Source organism: Camellia sinensis, chromosome 2 (assembly GCF_055761805.1).
Source record: "Camellia sinensis isolate YWXY chromosome 2, ASM5576180v1, whole genome shotgun sequence".
Taxonomy (NCBI): domain Eukaryota; kingdom Viridiplantae; phylum Streptophyta; class Magnoliopsida; order Ericales; family Theaceae; genus Camellia; species Camellia sinensis.
Window position 1 is genome coordinate 205,569,507 of NC_138962.1, and position 8,133 is coordinate 205,577,639.

Here is an 8,133-nt window from a genome sequence, read left to right on the forward strand (position 1 = left end):
GAAGATGACCTTTTTATCAATCAGATCTTGTATTTCATGGTGAAGACGAAGACACATGTCAGTGTCATAGCCGGCTTGTTGATGAAAGACACAGTACTTCGCCGGGTTGTGGGAGAGAGGAAGTTTATTCAGTAATGGCCGCGGCTCCAAGGGCTTCAGATGCCCCTTTTCGATCAGGACCCTCAGAGCCGTTGACAGAGACATGTCCAATGGGGTGAACACCCTCTGGCCCCGAGGTGGGTATTTGGCAAGTTGCGAGCTGGTTGTGTTGGATGTACCGACGAAAGGGTTGGTAGGTGCTGACTTTTGATGATCTCTTCCGAGTGTAGGATTGGAGTTGAAAAGGGTGTTTCTGGTACAACATCTCTTGTCTCGGCTTGCCCCTTGATTCAGACTGCCCCCAACTTGAGTGGCAAAAGTATCATCCACAGTTTTTGTAACCACTGCAAGCACTTGCTGTTTGTTTAGTCCTTCGGCCTTCAAAGCCTCAACAGCCCGTTGAAGGTGTTCATGGGGATCCATGTCCGCCCCTATCTTGTTCTTTCCACTCACCTCCACTTTGCCAAGGGATTGGCATTCCTCAAATACAGCCCGTTCCAAGACTGGAGAGCCTTTTGACATGAACTCCCTGGTTTGTGATGTGGTTGATGACGGAGCCGATGTCCTGGAGGCCAAATCTGTCACAGTTCTCTGAAGATCTTCGATCATTCTCTTCAGCTCAGAAGTAGTGGGTTCACGGGTTTGAGATGATTGGGGTCCAGGTGCATCCATCATGCATAAGTCCATGCTTTCTGAAATGAACACCTCAGGCTTGGGTAGATGGGCTGGGGTGATGTATATGCTGGGGTCGAAGGTGGATGGTAGTGTATGGATGAGGTTGAGGTGGGGAGGTGACGAGTCAGTACTATCTTGAGGTCCTTTGGGTGGAGCTAGGGTCTCTTCATCAATAAGATCCTGAATCTTATGACGGAGGCGGATGCAACGGTTCGTATCATGACCGTGTTGTTGATGATAGGCACAGTATTTTGCTGGGTCATATCTTGGTGGAAGAGGATTTGGAAGGGGTTGGGGTTCTAGGAGTTCTGGGTGCCCTTCTTCTTGCAGCTTTTTCAAAGCTTGGGAGAGACTCATGTAAAGAGGATGCAATTTTCGGGCTTGGGGCCGAGTTGAAGTGGTTGGTTTTTGGTCATTGAGGGAAGTGGTGATAGCGTCTACTTCTGAGCATTTCGCAGCTGTGCTACCATCAGTAGTAGCATTGGAACCGCGAACAACATTCCTCTTCGAAGGTTCATTATCTTCTGCAAAGATCCCTTGTCTGATGGCATCCTCGATTTGAACCCCCATTTCATGAAGAGCTAGAAAGGTAAACAAAGGTAGAACGACCATCTTTTGCAGCAACTTGCCATGCAGATTCCGAACAATCATCCTGATCTGATCTTTGTCGGAAGGCCTTGTAGTCATCATTGAGGCCTTTGCTCTCCATCTTGTCACGAACTTAGAGAAACCCTCCTTTGGCTCTTGGCGGGTGACTTCGAGATCACGAGTCGTGACCTCGATCTGTGTGTTATAGGAGTATTGAGCAATAAAGGCCTCAGCTAACCCTTCCCAGTTCTGTTTCACAAAGTTCTCCAATTTTGCATACCAGATTGCGGTTATCCCAGACAAGGTTCGGCCGAATAGTGACAATTTCTGGGCTGTGGTCAAACCCATTGGCCTCAAGATATCAGAAAACAGTTGGAGGTGCACCATTAGGTCTTCAGAGCCATCAAATCGATCGATATGCGGCATTTTGAACCGCTCTGGCAAGGTCACTACTGAGTCGGTATAACCATCCTTTATATCAGGAATAGAGCGGGCCCCCTGAGACTTTTTGAACAATTTCTCAAGCTTGCTCACTTTCAATGCTGTGGGGTCCGTCTCGAACTCAAAGGGGGAGTCTGGCAGGTTGGTGGGTGTTTTAGACAGCTAGGGTAGCACCGGGGGCGAAGCTGGCCCACCTGGAATGTCCGTATCATCCTGGACGTGGGTTGCCTCTCTGAGTATGGGAACTCTTGGTGGGGGAGGAGCCTGGTGTGAAGTAAATACTCTAGTTTACTGCTTTAACCTGGAAATTGTCTCTGCCTGTTGGGCTATGACCACGGCCTGTTGCTTGGTGAATTCCGCTTGATGGACAGCATCTTGCTGCATGGCTTTCATACTATCCTGGAGTTGGCGCACCATCTCTTCCAGATCTGACATATTGTCTTGATCTAACTGAGCAACTGGTATACCTTGTCTGTAGTAGGCTCCGAAATCTCAACCTGGCTGTTCAAAGACCACTGAGCTGGTAGCTGCTGTACTGGTGGTCTGTGCCTGACCGACCTTTTCACCCTGCCTCTGGTAAAGGAACACTGATTGCCTTTGAACTGAATCTCTGACCCGACAAAGTCTATCAACACAAGTTCGGTGTACCCGGGGGATATTGGAGCCCTCTGAAGCTATGGTTCCCAGACTACCTAGTAAAAGAGAAAACATGCAGCATCTCAGCCCGATTTCACGATAACCCATATGAGCAGAGTTGAATGATTGTGCCTCCTACAGAATTCTGCCCAAAATTCTGCCCGTAAACTAATACCCTCAGGTGAACTGAATCCCAAAGTACTGAACTGGTGCCCGCAGGCTTGATGCCCAAACTTGTAGACTGATACATGCATTCCTATAGAGACGCACTCTAAAAGCACATAACAGACAAGTGAGAGCCAAAACACCCCTATGTTGGGGTAGGGTTTCCCTGTCCTATTTTGTCAGGAGCTAGGGTTTCACTACGCATGCAGCGGTTTCAAACAACCTATATCGGGTAACCAACCTGTCCTAGTTTGGAATGGTCACTATGGATCCGAATATGCACTAGGTCGAATGGTTGAAAAGGGTGCCTCGGTAAAACCGGGGTTTGTGTTCCCATACTGGCAGAGCCCATAACCGGTTAGCCTTATGGTCATGCCTTGACAAGACAAGCCTCCGGCAAACCGTTCAGGAATAGCAGATGGCAAACACGATGTCCTAGGTGCACCAATGCAAATGCAATGCAAAGAAACACACACGTGTAGTCAAAAACAGATATCATGAGTTCGAGTCAAGTTCTCTAACTCCCCCGCGGAGTTGCCAGAAACTGTAGACGTCCCCGAGCGCCCCGGGAGGGTGAGTCCCATGCGGTTTGTATTGGGGTTCACTACAGTTCGGACTCTCAATTTGTCACAGTTCTAAATCTGAACCAAAGAGTCCAAATCCGGCAAATCGTTTTGAGAAAACAAATTTTGAAAGAAGTGCCAAACATGGACTGCTTTGCCAGATACAGAGTCGCCACCTAAATATTTTATTTTGGGGAAATTTAGGAAACCCTGACTCGTTTGCCTAAGGCCACGTGTCCGTCATCACCAAAGTTGCCTCGGCTCAGAAACTTGGGTACGATTGGGGAAGGTCACTTCGTGAGCACCCCCGCTCGCCCGATCAAAGATCGGCCTCTACTAACCATGATATCTATTTTTGAAAACATTATGCGTTCTTATTCCGGTTATTAGCCTAGATTTACTATCAAGTGTAGACTGGATCGCCTGAATTGGAACAAAACATTTCATGTTTGTTTGTTTGAAAATGGTTTGATGGTGCTACTCGCAAGTAGGCTAAGACGTGGATTTGCCACCCTCAGGTGGGCTTAGAAAACATGATTTTGCCACTATCTGATGGGCTTAAAACACACAGTGAATGAATTGTTCCAATCCAAATAACCCAACCTTCACCCACAGGCATTCAGGCAGTTATATCACATAAGCAATTAGCCTTATGGTAAGCATGCTATCATGGCAGTCACTCACACGCATGCAAGGATGCTAAAGCATAAAACTTACCGAGTACTCCAAGCCAAAACAGAAACTAATTAGAAATCCATGCATGATCCTAATTATACAGAAATGCCTAATGCAACACATGCAAAAATGCAACTATAGCAGGCTCGGCTATTCTAGACATGGCATATGAAATGCTACAACTAACATGTATTCAACTTGGAATTGAAAATACGATGCAGTTAGTATGATGCGCCGAGCCCGGTGTATGCAAGACAGATGAATGAATGCAAACATGCTATCATACTGTATGCTAATTGAAACATGCCCTAATCTAACCATCATAAGCGGGTAAATAAAAGGGAGAAAGAAGTGGGGTTGGAAGACATACATCACACACACGCACACTTATTACAGTTGTGCCCTCGCTCGGAGGGTCCGAATAAATAATATACAGTCCCAAATGAATATTACAGTCCAAATATGTACAAAACCCTAATTAATTAACAAATTAAATTAGGAAAGCAATAAATTGGCATGCAAGCCAGGGACTGCCTCAACTCTGCTCCGGATGATGGATGATGCATGCTTGAGTTGCCTTGTGCGGAAATCCACTGCGGTGCCCCAATTAGCCTCTGTTTGCAATTATTTTCGGGATGTGTGCCAAGCTTCAGAAGGCTGCTGATTTCTAATTTACTGCAACAGAGAGCAACAAAGGGGCATGGCAAAGTATTTTCACATATGTATGCATGACTACTCTTCAGGGAGTGTAGTCCTCGATCCTCGTGCCACCAATCACGCATCTCGACGCATGATGGCCGAGGAGTCGATTTGCACGACTCAATATGAAATGAATGCACATATGGACACAACAAGGCGTAGACTCCATCATGGATAATCCAGAGCGTCGGCGACCAGGAATTGAGACACGTTCCATCACTCGGAGTATGAAACGTACCTCGTTTCCCGTGCTTTGGCTAATTCCTATCCCAAGCACAATGCAATATGCTTGACATGCATGAATGCAACTAATATACAACCTAGCATGCACAATGCTATGAAATGGCATACACAATGCACGATGTAACATGGCATACGCGATGCTCTAACATACAACCTAGCATACGCAATGCTATAAATTGAAATGGCATACACAATGCGCAATGGACTTACACCAACATGAGTGGACCTCAGCCGCACTCACATTGGTAACCATTAGATGAAAATGAGACACTCGAGATGCGTGCACGCATGCACGCAAACCGAGGACTGAACCCAAGGCATAGCATGCAACACTAACAGGGCATGGCAAGGCATGAAACATGGTATGCAAACATGTGAATTTTAGTGCTGAAATATGATGCAAAACAGCCCCGAAACATAGAAACATGGCACCCGATGCATGGAATGAACCCGAAACACAAAACTAGGCATATGCATTGGCCTATAGCTATACAAAACATGCATTATTTGATCATGAAGTATGAAGACAGAAGCAAGAAAGTCCCAAAACAATCATATTTACAGTTTTAAGCAAGGCCAAAAAGTGAACACAAATAGGGCTAAGTTAACATGCAAAAATGGCCCCAAAAGAGAGATAATGAAGCAAGTAGCAGCTTCTGGCCCTAAATGGCCAAGAGCCCTTCAACAAAGTTGAAGAGGGGCTCAAAACATGGTATTTTACAATTGGTGAACAAACCCAAAACAGTGCACATGCAAGCTTAAAATACTATGCAAAATAAGGCCTAAAGAGAGGTTTAAACACAAAGAGAAAAAAGGGAGCTTCAAACATCAAAAGTCCCTTGATCAAACATGAAGAGGGGGTCAAAATAATGCTATTTAAAGTTCGGACCAGGGCCCAAAAACACAAGCACAAGGGGCTAACAAAACATGCAAAAGTAAGGCCAAAAGAGGGATGAAGAGGCAAGTGGCAAAAGGAAGCCTCAAATTGTGAAGAGCCCTTCAACAATGTTGAAGAAGGGATCAAAATAAGCCACTTTTCAGTTTATGACCAAGCTCAAAACAGTTTACAAATGGGCCTAAAATACTATGCAAGAAAGAGGCATACAAGAGAGGTAAAGAAGCAAGTGGTAGCTAGAGACCTTAAACATGGAAGGACCCTTAATCAATCATGAAAAAGACATCAAAACATGACTATTTTCAGTTAGGGTCGGAGCCCAAAAATGTAAGCAAGTATGGATTAGATATAGAACAAAATAAAGCACAAAAGAGGGAGAATGAAGACTCACCCTTGTAGACCAAGCTTCAGCAGCTCTTGGCTTGAGAAAAGGTGCTCCTAAGCTCTGGAAAACCAGTTCCAAGTGTAGGAAAGGATGGTGGTGGTGTGGTGCTATGTGGTGGTATAGAAAGGGGTGTGGGATTTGAGGGGTTTTGAGGGTTAGAGTGTAGAGAGAGAGAGATACAATGTAGGAGGCTTAGACAAGACTTTCTAACCCCTCAAATGGGAGCTGGAGGGCCTGGATATATAGGCAAAAGAGGGGGAAAAAAGGGAGGGAATGGAATTCAAATTTTCCCCCAAAAGTTGGCCCCCCCCGGATACAAAATCTGGGGGGAAACAGAGGGCATTTTTGTAAAGTACCTGGAGAGAGGATCATGGCCGGCCGGTTTCCTAGGGTTTAGGTGGCTGGTCGGCCTTGCCCATGGCCGGTCAGCCAAGGGTCAAAAGGGTCAATGAAGGTTAATGGCCGGCCATGCCAAAAAGAGGGCCTCTCATGTGAGCACAACACAACCATGTGGTCAAAAACTGGAGAGAATGTACCATGAGAGAGAAAAGGCCACTTTTAGGAGGGGTTCAAAAGGGTCACACACAATTACTGGCCGGCCATATGATATTGGTGGCCTCCCAGGTGTGTACAACACAAATATGTGGTTTGGGGCAAGAAAAAGTGTCGTTAGGGTGGTCAACATTGGCTTTCAAGTAGGAAAACCGGGCGACGGAGGGTGATGGAGGAATAAAACATCGTCGTTAGAACAATTGCTAGCCTCCCACCCTTCTACGACCTTCCTAACAATGAAATAGAGGTCCCTGCCAAAAATGAACTCAAATCGATGCAAAATGGAGGTTCGGGGGCCGAAACGCGCAGCCCGAGGCCCCGAAAACTGATTGTTAGGCATCGGGAGTGGTGTTCGACCACGAAGTTGGTTTTTCGGACCGCAGTGTCCTTCAAAAGGGAGTAAATAAGATGCATGCCAAAAACCGGAGCAAACGGAGGTGGTTAAGCGGTCCCGAACCGAGGCACACGGCCAACGGCTCCGAAAAATCGGAAACCGGACTCCAAACGGGCAAAATGGCCTACGACCACGAAACGTAGCCTACGGCCACTGAGAGATGATCTACGAGACCTCTCTCTTCCTTCTGGAAGAGAAACAGAGAAAACCGAGCCTGGTTCTCGAACCGAGGCAAAGCACGCAAGAGCCCCGAAGTCCGGAGGCAAGGCTCGCAGCCGAAACTTTGAAACCTCAGAATGAGCACAATATGCAACATCACCAAGCGCTTAATCGGTGACGTCTGAGTCTTAAGGTCGGTTAAAAATGGGGTGTCTACACTACCATTGGAAAAACTAGCCTTAGCCTTGATGATGGCCTCAAGAAAACTGTCGCATTACTTCTACGCCCACACCATAATCGCCCTGACAACTTTTCTATTAAAAGCTTTGTTTGAGAGGACGAACTTTTCTGGGCGAATCTTGAAGTGGGCAGTAGAATTGGTACAATTTGATATCAAGTTTCAACCCAGAACCGCAATAAAAGCCCAAGCTTTGGCAGAGTTTATGGCAGAGTTCACACCAGGAAGTCATCACATCTGCCCAGTTGACTTGACTGGTACGACAGGAATGGGGACAGAAAGCAGCGCAGGAAATGCGCAACCCCTAATTCAGGATACCCAGCCACATTGCAAACCACACAGGCTTGAAGATCAATAGGGAGGAATAAACCATGCCATTCCCAGTGAGGACTCATCGAAAAGCAAAAACTTGGGGCAGTCAGACAGTGAAGAGCAAACCCCAACAACAGGCAAGGACTTGGAAGAAAACATAAGCAACACGCACGACCCCAAGACATCATCCGACCTCTCCACTTGCTGAAAGCTATTTGTTAGAGAGATGTGGAAACTCTTCATGGATAGAGCATCCAATAGGCACGGTGTAGGACTTGGCATAGTCCTCATCTCATCAGACGACTTAGTAGTGAAACAAGCAGTCAACCTTGGCTTCCTAGCATCAAACAATGAGGCGGAGTATGAAGCACTCCTGACAAGCCTAAAATCAGCACTCTTCATGCAGGCCACCAA